At 46.5% G+C, this 12973-nt stretch overlaps 1 long non-coding RNA gene across 1 annotated transcript in view; it reads right to left on the bottom strand.

The window, feature by feature from the left end:
- LOC135549065 (uncharacterized) overlaps positions 1-11094 on the bottom strand; it is a 16807-nt gene extending 5713 nt beyond the window's left edge. The window contains exons 1-2 of the long non-coding RNA XR_010456926.1: positions 10748-11094; positions 6402-6497 (exon numbers count right to left, since the gene is read on the bottom strand). This is a non-coding gene — a long non-coding RNA (uncharacterized LOC135549065). The remainder of the gene's footprint in view (positions 1-6401; positions 6498-10747) is intronic.
- Between the last annotated feature and the right edge of the window lie 1879 nt (positions 11095-12973).

Below are 12973 nucleotides of genomic sequence, written 5' to 3'. Positions count from 1 at the left end.
GAAGATTGGGAGAATGTCATATGGTCAGATGAAACCAGAATAGAACTTTTTGGTAAAAACTCAACTCTTCGTGTTTGGAGGACAAAGAATGCTGAGTTGCATCCAAAGAACACCATACTTACTGTGAAGCATGGGGGTGGAAACATCAGGCTTTGGGGTTGTTTTTCTGCAAAGGGACCAGGACGACTGATCCTTGTAAAGGAAAGAATGGGGCCATGTAGCGTGAGATTTTGAGTGAAAACCTCCGTCCATCAGCAAGGGCATTGAAGATGAAACGTGGCTGGGTCTTTCAGCAAGACAATGATCCCAAACACACCGCCGGGGCAATTAAGGAGTGGCTTCGTAAGAAGCATTTCAAGGTCCTGGAGTGGCCTAACCAGTCTCCAGAGCTCAACCCCATAGAACATCTTTGGAGGGAGTTGAAAGTCAGTGTTGCCCAGCAACAGCCCCAAAACATCACTGCTCGAGAGGAGATCTGCATGGAGGAATAGGCCAAAATACCAGCAACAGTGTGTGAAAACCTTGTGAAGACTTACAGAAAACGTTTGACCTCTTGTGACGGCTTTCTTTGGTTGAAGGAGAGTCGGACCAAAATGCAGCGTGGCTATTGAGATTCATGTTTAATGAAAACAACTAAACACAAACACTACAAAAACAAGAAATTTAACACGAAAACCGAAACAGCCTATACTGGCGCAAAGTATAACAGAGACAGGAACAAGGACAATCACCCACGAAACACTCAAAGAATATGGCTGCCTAAATATGGTTCCCAATCAGAGACAATGATAAACACCTGCCTCTGATTGAGAACCACTTCAGACAGCCATAGACTATGCTAGAAAACCCCACTAAGCTACAATCCCAATACCTATGAAAAACCCCAAGACAAAACACACCACATACCAAAACCCATGTCACACCCTGGCCTGACCAAATAAAGAAAGAAAACACTAAATACTAAGACCAGGGCGTGACAGAACCCCAAGGTGCGGACTCCCGGCCGCACACCAAAACCCATAGGGGAGGGTCCGGGTGGGCGTCTGTCCACGGTGGCGGCTCCGGCGCGGGACGTGGACCCCACTCCAACAAAGTCTTAGTCCATTTTCCTCGCATCCTTAGATAGGTGACCCTCGCCGCCGACCTTGGCCTAGTAGCCCTCACCAAGGGCCCCACTGGACTGAGGGGCAGCTCGGGACTGAGGGATAGCTCGGGACTGAGGGGAAGCTCGGGACTGAGGGGAAGCTCGGGACTGAGGGGAAGCTCGGGACTGAGGGGAAGCTCGGCACTGAGGGGAAGCTCAGGCAGGCAGGTAGTTGGCTCTGGCAGATCCTGGCTGGCTGGCGGTTCTGGCAGATCCTGGCTGACTGGCGGATCTGGAAGAGTCTGGCTGACTGGCGGATCCTGGCGGATCTGGAAGATCCTGGCTGACTGGCGGATCTGGAAGAGTCTGGCTGACTGGCGGATCCTGGCTGACTGGCGGATCTGGAAGATCCTGGCTGACTGGCGGATCTGGAAGAGTCTGGCTGACTGGTGGATCCTGGCTGACTGGCGGATCTGGAAGATCCTGGCTGACCCTGGCAGACTGACGGCTCTGGCTGCTCCATGCTGACTGGCGGCTCTGGCTGCTCCATGCTGACTGGCGGCTCTGGCTGCTCCATGCTGACTGGCGGCTCTGGCTGCTCCATGCTGACTGGCGGCTCTGGCTGCTCCATGCTGACTGGCGGCTCTGGCTGCTCCATGCTGACTGGCGGCTCTGGCTGCTCCATGCTGACTGGCGGCTCTGGCTGCTCCATGCTGACTGACGGCTCTGGCTGCTCCATGCTGACTGACGGCTCTGGCGGCTTCTTGCTGACTGGCAGCTCTGGCGGCTTCTTGCAGACTGGCAGCTCTGGCGGCTTCTTGCAGACTGGCAGCTCTGGCGGCTTCTTGCAGACTGGCAGCTCTGGCGGCTTCTTGCAGACTGGCAGCTCTGGCGGCTTCTTGTAGACTGGCAGCTCTGGCGGCTTCTTGCAGACTGGCAGCTCTGGCAGCTTCTTGCAGACTGGCAGCTCCATGCAGACTGGCAGCTCTGGCAGCTCCTTGCAGACTGGCAGCTCCTTGCAGACTGGCAGCTCTGGCTGCTCCTTGCAGACTAGCAGCTCTGGCTGCTCCTTGCAGACTGGCAGCTCTGGTGGCTTCTTGCAGACTGGCAGCTCTGGCGGCTTCTTGCAGACTGGCAGCTCCATGCAGACTGGCAGCTCTGGCAGCTCCTTGCAGACTGTCAGCTCCTTGCAGACTGGCAGCTCCTTGCAGACTGGCAGCTCCTTGCAGACTGGCAGCTCTGGCTGCTCCTTGCAGACTAGCAGCTCTGGCTGCTCCTTGCAGACTGGCAGCGCTGAACAGGCGGGAGACTCCGGCAGCGCTGTAGAGGCAGAAGGCTCCGGCAGCGCTAAACAGGCGGGAGACTCCGGCAGCGCTGGAGAGGAGGAAGGCTCTGGCAGCGCTGGAGAGGCGGGAGACTCCGGCAGCGCTGGAGAGGAGGAAGGCTCTGGCAGCGCTGAACAGGCGGGAGACTCCGGCAGCGCTGTAGAGGAGGAATGCTCTGGCAGCGCTAAACAGTCAGGAGACTCCAGCAGCGCTGGGGAGGAGGAAGGCTCTGGCAGTGCTGGAGAGGCGAGGCGCACTGTAGGCCTGATGCGTGGTGCTGGCACTGGTGGTACTGGGCCGAGGACACGCACAGGAAGCCTGGTGCGGGGAGCTGCCACCGGAGGGCCGGTGCGTGGAGGTGGTACTGGGTAGACCGGACCGTGCAGGCGCACTGGAGCTCTTGAGCACCGAGCCTGCCCAACCTTACCTGGTTGAATACTCCCGGTCGCCCTGCCAGTGCGGCGAGGTGGAATAGCCCGCACTGGGCTATGCAGGCGAACCGGGGACACCGTGCGCAAGGCTGGTGCCATGTAAGCCGGCCCAAGGAGACGCACTGGGGACCAGATGCGTAGAGCCGGCTTCATGGCACTTGGCTCGACGCTCACTCTAGCCCGACCGATACGCGGAGCTGGAATGTACCGCACCCGGCTATGCACCTGCACTGGGGACACCGTGCGCTCCACCGCATAACACGGTGCCTGCCCGGTCTCTCTCGGCCCCCCGGTAAGCACAGGAAGTTGGCGCAGGTCTCCTACCTGGCTTCGCCACACTTCCTGTGTGCCACCCCCCAATACATTTTTGGGGCTGACTCTCGGGCTTCCATCTGTGTCGCCGTGCTGCCTCCTCATACCAGCGCCTCTCCGCTTTCACCGCCTCCAGTTCTTCTTTGGGGCGGCGATATTCTCCAGCCTGTACCCAGGGTCCTTTACCGTCCAACTCATCCTCCCATGTCCAGTCTTCCAAATAATGCAGCCTCTCCCACTGCTGCTGCTGCTGCCTCTGTTGCTTCTCCTGCTGCTGCCTCTGTTGCTGCTGCTGCTCTTCACCACGCCGCTTGGTCCCGTTGTGGTGGGTGATTCTGTAACGGCTTTATTTGGTTGAAGGAGAGTCGGACCAAAATGCAGCGTGGCTATTGAGATTCATGTTTAATGAAAACAACTAAACACAAACACTACAAAAACAAGAAACGTAACACGAAAACCGAAACAGCCTATACTGGTGCAAAGTATCACAGAGACAGGAACAAGGACAATCACCCACGACACACTCAAAGAATATGGCTGCCTAAATATGGTTCCCAATCAGAGACAACGATAAACACCTGCCTCTGATTGAGAACCACTTCAGACAGCCATAGACTATGCTAGAAAACCCCACTAAGCCACAATCCCAATACCTATGAAAAACCCCAAGACAAAACATACCACATACCAAAACCCATGTCACACCCTGGCCTGACCAAATAAAGAAAGAAAACACAAAATACTAAGACCAGGGCGTGACACCTCTGTTATTGCCAACAAAGGGTATATAACAAAGTATTGAGATAAACTTTTGTTATTGACCAAATACTTATTTTCCACCATAATTTGCAAATTAATTAATTAAAAATCCTACAATATGATTTTCTGGATTTTTTTCTTCTCATTATGTCTGTCATTGTTGAAGTGTACCTATGATGAAAATTACAGGCCTCTCTCATCTTTTTAAGTGCGAGAACTTGCACAATTGGTGGCTGACTAAATACTTTTTTGCCCCACTGTACCATCTCACAAGCTGTCTGTAACCACTTCAGATAACAGCAGCCAGGAACCACAGCTTTGAGGTCTGACTGTTCACAGGATGGTGCTCTCTCTTTTCCCATCTCCTGTGCAGCAGGGTTGGTGCCCAGACCAGACCGTGCAATTACAGTATAAAAGAATGATGTGCAGAAAAGGCTCTGACAGGCTCTGTGCTTAATAGAATGGCATCTCCACAGTGTAGGATGCTGAGCTGCATGGACCACAAGAGTTGGCTCTTATGACTAGAGTACTGGCTAGATTGCTTCTAGTGCTGCTACACCTGCATTGCTTGCTGTTTGGGGTTTTAGGCTGAGTTTCTGTACAGCACTTTGAGATATCAGCTGATGTAAGAAGGCCTATATAAATAAATTTGATTTAGATTACAGTGTGATTTATGACTATAGTACTTTTCTTACCATGACTACTGTACTGACTAGATTACAGTGTGATTTATGACTACTGTACTGTGTCTGGTTTATCCTACAGTAGACTCCTGAGTAGTCATTCTTTCTAAGCAGCCTCGGAACATAGTTGTTTTATCAAGGGAATACATGATAGAATCTTGCAAAATTCTTTTAGACCAGTATTTAAATGTGTAATTATAGCTTTGTGTCTAACTGTATGGCAACTACTGTAGATCTATCATCAGACAAGTTGGCTCTACTGAGATGGCCTGTTTTTCTCTGGTTACATTTGACATTTAAGTCATTTAGCAGACACTCTTATCCAGTGCATAAATGTTTCATACTCGTCTGCAATGGGAACAAACCCACAACCCTGGCGTTGCAAGCCCCAAGCTCTACCACCTGAGCCACATGAGTGGTTGACAGTTACTGAGGGTTATTGTACTAAGTTTCTCCAACATCAGCAAAATTCAAAATGATTTTGTACCACCAGTTATATAGGGCCTACTGTAATTACAGTGTACAGCCTAGCTGTACTACTCATCAACATGAAATGACACCTGGCCTCCACTTCCATCTCTGAGCACACACTGATTCCCCAAGGTCACGCCGCAGCCAATCATCACAGACGGAGAGCAATATACAGTATATTGTGAGTTGGCAACGATGTTCTATTGCTTATTACTTCTAATGCTGGTTGAGGGATTGAATTAAAAGAGAACCTTTCTAACTGAAACACTGTCATTAGTGTACATAAAGGACCTCAGTTTTTACTCCGTAGGGAATGGGAAACACAATAACTCACATGCAATTTAAAGCTAATTTATAGAACATATAATAACCACCCTGGGTTTTAATTACAGTAAGACATAGAGGTTTATAAGGGCAGCATATAGGAGGAATCCGAAATGGCACCATATATACATTCCATATATACAGAACCAGTCAGAAGTTTGGACACACCTACTCATTCAAGGGTTTTTCTTTATTTGTACTATTTTCTACATTGTAGAATAATAGTGAAGACATCAAAACTATGAAATAACACATCCATCATGTAGTAACCAGAAAAGTGCTAAACAAATCCAAACATTTTTTATATTTGACATTCTTCAAAGTAGCCACCCTTTGCCTTGATGACAGCTATGCACACTCTTGGCATTCTCTCAGCCAGCTTCATTTATTTGTTTTATTTTATTTCACCTTTATTTAACCAGGTAGGCTAGTTGAGAACAAGTTCTCATTTGCAACTGCGACCTGGCCAAGACCAAGCAAAGCAGTTTGACACATACAACAACACAGAGTTACACATGGAATAAACAAACATACAATCAATAATACAGTAGAAAAAGTATATATACAGCATGTGTAAATGAGGTAGGATAAGGGAGGTAAGGCAATAAATAGGCCATGGTGGTGAAGTAATTAGAATATAGCAATTAAACACTGGAATGGTAGAATGTGCAGAAGATGAATGTGCAAGTAGAGATACTGGGGTGCAAAGGAGCAAGATAAATAAATAAATACAGTATGGGGATGAGGTAGCTGGACGGTCTATTTACAGACGGGCTATGTACAGGTGCAACGATCTGTGAGCTGCTCTGACAGCTGGTGAGGGAGATAAGAGTCTCCAGCTTTAGTGATTTTTGCAGTTCGTTCCAGTCATTGGCAACAGAGAACTGGAAGGAGAGCCGACCAAAGGAAGAATTGGCTTTGGGGGTGACCAGTGAGATATACCTACTGGAGCGCGTGTTACGGGTGTGTGCTACTATGGTGATCAGTGAGCTGAGATAAGGCGGGGCTTTACCTAGCAGAGACTTGTAGATGACCTGGAGCCAGTGGGTTTGGCGATGAGTATGAAGCGAGGGCCAGCCAACGGGGGGGTTCTTCATGAGGTAGTCACCTGGAATACATTTCAATTAACAAGTGTGCCTTGTACATTTGCGGAATTTATTTTGTTCTTAATGCGAAACAGTTGTGTTGTGACAAGGTAGGGGGGTATACAGAAGATAGTCCTATTTGGTAAAAGAACAAGTCCATATTATGGCAAGAACAGCTCAAATAAGCAAAGAGAAAACAACAGTCCATCATTACCTTAAGACATGAAGGTCAGTCGATGTGGAACATTTCAAAAACTGAAAGTTTATTCAAGTGTAGTCGCAAAAACCCTCAAGCGCTATGATGAAACTGGCTATCATGAGGACCACCACAGGAAAGGAAGACCCAGAGTTAACTCTGCTGCATAGGATAAGTTCATTAGAGTTACCAGTCACAGAAATGGGCAAATAACTGCACCCAAATAAATGCTTCACAGAGTTCAACAGACACATCTCAACATCAATTGTTCAGAGGAGACTGGGTGAATCAGGCCTTCAGGGTGGGATTGCTGCAAAGAAACCACTACTAAAGGACACCAATAATAATAAGAGATTTGCTTGGGCCAAGAAACACGAGAAATGGACATTAGACCCGTGGAAATCTGACCTTTGGTCTGATGAGTCTGATTTTTGGTTCCAACTGCTGTGTCTTTGTGAGACACAGAGTAGGTGAATGGATGATCTCCGCATATGTGGTTCCCACCATGAAGCATGGAGGAGGAGGTGTGGGGGTGCTTTGTTGGTGACACTGTCAGTGATTCATTTAGAGTTATTTAAAAAATATATATATATCACCTTTATTTAACCAGGTAGGCAAGTTGAAAACAATTAAAGGCACACTTAATCAGCATGGCTATCACAGCATTCTGGATCGATATGCCATCCCATCTGATTTGTGCTTTGTGGGACTATCATTTGTTTTTTAACAGGACAATGTCCCAAAACACACCCCCAGGCTGTGTAAGGGCTATTTGACTAAGAAGGAGAGTGATGGAGTGCTGCATCAGATGACCTGGCCTACACAATCAACTGACTTCAACCCAATTGAGATGGTTTGGGATGAGTTGGACCGCAGAGTGAAGGAAAAGCAGCCAACAAGTGCTCAGCATATGTGGGAACTCCTTCAAGACTGTTGGAAAAGCATTCCAGGTGAAGCTGGTTGAGAGAATTTCAAGAGTGTGCAAAGCTGTAATCAAGGCAAAGGTTGGCTACTTTGAACACTTGAAGAAACTTTCAAAGTTCTTGAAATGTTCTACATTGACTGACCTTCACGTCTTAAAGTAATGATGAACTGTCTTTTCTCTTTGCTAATTTGAGCTCTTCTTGCCATAATATGGACTTGGTCTTTTACCAACTAGGGCTATCATCTGTATACCACCCCTACCTTGTCACAACACAACTGATTAGCTCAAACGCATTAAGAAGGAAAGGAATTCCACAAATTAACTTTTCGCAAGACACAAATGTTAATTGAAATGCATTCCAGGTGTCTACCTCATGAAGCTGGTTGAGAGAATGCCACGACTGTGCAAAGCTGTCATCAAGGCAAAGGGTGGCTACTTTGAAGAATCTCAAATAGAACATTTTGACATTTTGATTTGTTTATGTAACGGTCGTCGTATGAAGAAGGTGTGGACCAAGGTGCAGCGTGGTAATTGTTCATATTATTTATTGAACTGAACACTAAATACAAAAATAACAAGATAATAACTTAAACGAAAGGTGCAAACACATAAGTTGCAAACACTGATACGGAAAACAACTACCCACAAAACACAGGTGGGAAAAGGCTACCTAAGTATGGTTCTCAATCAGAGACAACGATAGACAGCTACCTCTGATTGAGAACCACACCTGGCCAAACACACAGAAATAGAAAACATAGAACACAAAACATAGACTGCCCACCCCAACTCACGCCCTGAACAAACCAAAATAGAGACATAAAAAGGATCTCTAAGGTCAGGGCGTATCAGTTTAACGCTTCTTTGATTCCATATGTGCTATTACTTCGTTTTGATGTCTTCACTATTTTCAGTAAAAATAAAGAGAATGTGCTGACCACAAAATCACACAAAAATGATCAATGGAAATCAAATTTATCAACCCATGAAGGTCTGGATTGGGAGTCACACTCAAAATTAAAGTGGAAAACCACACTACAGGCTGATCCAACTTTGATGTAATGTCCTTAAAACAATTCAAAATGAGGCTCAGTAGTGTGTGTGGCCTCCACGTGCCTGTATGACCTCCCTACAACGCCTGGGCATGCTCCTGATGAGGTGGCGGATGGTCTCCTGAGGGATCTCCTCCCAGACCTGGACTAGAGCATCCGCCAACTCCTGGACAGGAAGTGGTGCAACGCCACGTTGGTGGATGGAGCGAGACATGATGTTCCAGATGTGCTCAATTGGATTCAGGTCTGGGGAATGGGCGGGCCTGTCCATAGCATCAATGCCTTCCTCTTGCAGGAACTGCTGACACACTCCAGCCACATGAAGTCTAGCATTATCTTGCATTAGGAGGAACCCAGGGCCAACCGCACCAGCATATGGTCTCACAAGGGGTCTGAGGATCTCATCACGGTACCTAATGGCAGTCAGGCTACCTCTGGTGAGCACATGGAGTGCTGTGCGGCCCCCCAAAGAAATGCCACCCCACACCATGACTGACCCACTGCCAAACCGGTCATGCTGGAGGATGTTGCAGGCAGCAGAACGTTCTCCACGGTGTCTCCAGACTGTCACATGTGCTCAGTGTGAACCTGCTTTCATCTGTGAAGAGCACAGGGCGCCAGTGGCGAATTTGCCAATCTTGGTGTTCTCTGGCAAATGCCAAATGTCGTGCACAGTGTTGGGCTGTAAGCACAACCCCCACCTGTGGACGTCGGGCCATTATACCACCCTCATGGAGTCTGTTTCTGACCTTTTGAGCAGACACATGCACATTTGTGGCCTGCTGGAGGTCATTTTGCAGGGCTCTGGCAGTGCTCCTCCTGCTCCTCCTTGCACAAAGGCGGAGGTAGCGGTCCTGCTGCTGGGTTGTTGCCCTCCTACGGCCTCCTCCACGTCTCCTGATGTACTGGCCTGTCTCCTGGTAGCGCCTCCATGTTCTGGACACTACGCGGACAGACACAGCAAACCTTCTTGTCACAGCTCGCATTGATGTGCCATCCTGGATGAGCTGCACTACCTGAGCCACTTGTGTGGGTTGTAGACTCCGTCTCATGCTACCACTAGAGTGAAAGCACCGCCAGCATTCAAAAGTGACCAAAACATCAGCCAGGAAGCATAGGAACTGAGAAGTGGTCTGTGGTTATCACCTGCAGAACCACTCCTTTATTGGTGGTGTCTTGCTAATTGCCTATAATTTCCCCCTGTTGTCTATACCATTTGCACAACAGCATGTGAAATGTATTGTCAATCAGTGTTGCTTCCTAAGTGGACAGTTTGATTTCACAGAAGTGTGATTGACTTGGAGTTACATTGTGTTGTTTAAGTGTTCCCTTTATTTTTTGGAGCAGTGTATATATGGCATAGTGTGCCATTTTGGATGTCCACAATGTACTATTGTGTGGACAGCATGCAGAGAGAACGGCATTATAACCTGCTACATTAGAGATAATACAGTCAACAGATATTGGTCTGTGCTTACTAATCATTAGTGTGCCATTGAGCAGTTAAGAGTTAATGGGGGTCATATTATCAGAGGTTTTACAAAGATATTAAACCATGCAGCGTTACAGCTGACCTTTATACTAGTAAATATCTATGTTTGAAAACCATTTTTGTATCATTCTAATTTGTATTTGTATATACATGTTTTGCCCATAGCCAAAGAACACAAGGTTCTTGAAAAGCTAGCAATGAGGCAGTAGAAATGTTCATCCACTTTGCACTGCTGATACCACTAAATAGATAGTTATACTACTCATAGTTATACCTAATCAGTACTCTTCAATGTATGGCTGTATGGTTAGGCTATATCTAACCTGGGTACAGTTTAAAAGGTGACAGTACTTGATCGTTTTTTTCAATAGACCTATTCTATCAGATGTTTAAAAAAAAAGTTTCAAAATTGAAGTTAACACATTGGTTGTAAATATTTTGCTATGAATGGGAGAGTTGCCCTCTACCATTACTGTACATCGAGTAGCCTAAGCTATATATAAAAACATGTATTATTTGTACGGATAATGTGACTAATTAGTTCAAATCAAAGAACCAAAGAAAATGCATATTTGATCATGCAAACGCTTCAGTGGGTGGATACTTACTTTCAAATCCAAGAAAGCTCTGTTAGGAATGGGAGAACCATTATCCGGAGAATCAGAACAGCACGGCGGTAACGTTATCCAAGCAGGGAGCTGCTAAGGGAAACCATCCTGTTATACATCAAATACAGTAGGCTATTTTACAAGACCGAGCCGTTAACGTCGAAACGTTCATTCCCTTATGCTACTAAACGGTCGTTTTGCTGCAAGTGGAGGGCTGGAAGCGGTGAGTCCGTTATTATTCAGTGATATGTTCCCAACGCATAGAGCGGTTAGTGGACCGCTTCTCATCTACTGGCGGCGATCAGGCGCTCTAGGATTAAAAGGGGTTTGCGTTGCGCTGTTGTGCATCGCCAATCCACATGGCTTTACCGGTTACCGATGTTGACATTCTGTGGGTCGATCCATGAGACAGTTTAGAGCTGCTTGCGCTTGCTGCAATATTCCGTTCAAACTCGGCTGGCAATATTTCACGTGCTTTGCAATTGTGTCGGGAGGCTACTTTGTTCATAATTTCTGTATTATACTACATAATTGATAACTCCACTTCACTACTTTTCTAGGCATCAGTGGGGTAAGAAGTGAGAATAGGCTACGCAATGCCCACGAAAAAAAGTCTGTGTACCTTGTATGTCTACCCTTACTTTGATGACTTTGCAAATCAAATCAGTTTTCCACGTTGATTCGACGTCATCTTTAAAAAAAATTGAAATGACGTTGAAAGATTTTGCCCAGTGGGATAACTAGTATTACAGATGTATTTTTCAATGATCTAAGTGGAACCTCAGGCCTACTCTTTCATTTGCTTATGTCAATGTTTCCAACCCATCCTATGAAGGCAACCTCCATTATACATTCCTCTGTCCAAACCGCTATACCGGTAGTGTAGTAAAGAAGTTTCAAAGTATGATTTCTACCAATAAATGTTTATTAAGGCAACAATGGGTATGCAAACCAGGTATTGAACAAGTTTGGTCCGCTGCGCAATTCGTTCATAATGCGCTGTTTAAATGAACATTTTTAAATGCTTTCCCAAAAACTACAAATTAGGCCGACCTGGCAGAATGATATCATGATGATTTTTATCAGGGATGGCAACTGGTGGCCAGCAGGACCCCCCCCCCCCCCTTTTTGGTAGAGTGGTATGGATGTGGGTACACAGACCCAAGAGCCACTGCAGCCCCTCATGATGATTTCCGTTATTTTCTGGCCCCAGCCCAATCAAAGATGCCCACCCCTGATTTGTGTCAATCGTGGGGGCATTTGCTGCCGGTCTACTAGCTGCCACCGATTCTTTTTACTTTTCATTTGGTTATGTCTGTCTTGTGTGTCACCTGTGTTCTATTTGGGTAATTAGGGGGGTATTTAAATCTCACCATTTCTTCTGGGTTTTGCGCGGGATTGATTCGTTTGCTGTCGCTCAGTTCTGGGTTGCGTTTTAGGTTCTGTTGTACAGGTGGTTTGAGGCTACTGTTGTAGTCCTGTTCTTTGGACCTTGTTTATTAATCGCCCTTTTCGGAAACGTGCTTCCTCCTGGCCTGACTCCACACCCACATCTCCTTTTGTTTACACTAAAGCTGTCAAGGTGATTGATGTGTAGTGACCTTGTTGAACTGTGGAATGTGTTTGAACATTTGATACATCTGTTTAGGGTAAAGCATGTGTTTGCATTAACTCTTTTATAATGATTGATGTGTCGTGACCTCATTGAACTGTGGAATGGGTTTGAACATTTGAAAGAGTATGGCCACTGTTGTAGTGAACTTATGGTCTGGCTGTTGTATATGAAACAGTAATGTCCAGGGTAGGTCAGCCGGAGTATAAGTAAGAGCTGTGAACACTACGAGCGACAAGAAACCTTGAGATAAACCCCAGAACACTAAAGAAGAAATAAATAAAACATGGATTTCTTGATTCCTGACACACCCGTGACGACTCTTAAGGGAAGAGTATAAAGCATCAATATACGATACACCAAAAAAGCATTTCCTAAATATGTATAGAACCCAAATACCGCCCGCAACTGTGCTGAAAGATCAATTGTTGATGTCTAATGGACAACTATGGGGTTATCTGTTTGATTAACCGGCCTGTAGAGTGAAACTCTATACCATAGCTGAAGGAGAAGAATGTATAGACCAGACTTTAGGAGTGGACTGCAGGCTTGAAGACTGGCATGCGTTTCGCAAGGTGGTGTGTCGCGAGCTAAGAGTTATTACAAAGGGGTAT

The sequence above is a fragment of the Oncorhynchus masou genome, chromosome 12 (assembly GCF_036934945.1).
Source record: "Oncorhynchus masou masou isolate Uvic2021 chromosome 12, UVic_Omas_1.1, whole genome shotgun sequence".
NCBI lineage: Eukaryota > Metazoa > Chordata > Actinopteri > Salmoniformes > Salmonidae > Oncorhynchus > Oncorhynchus masou.
Note: the sequence above shows the minus strand (reverse complement) of the source record. Positions and strands in the feature narration are given on the sequence as shown.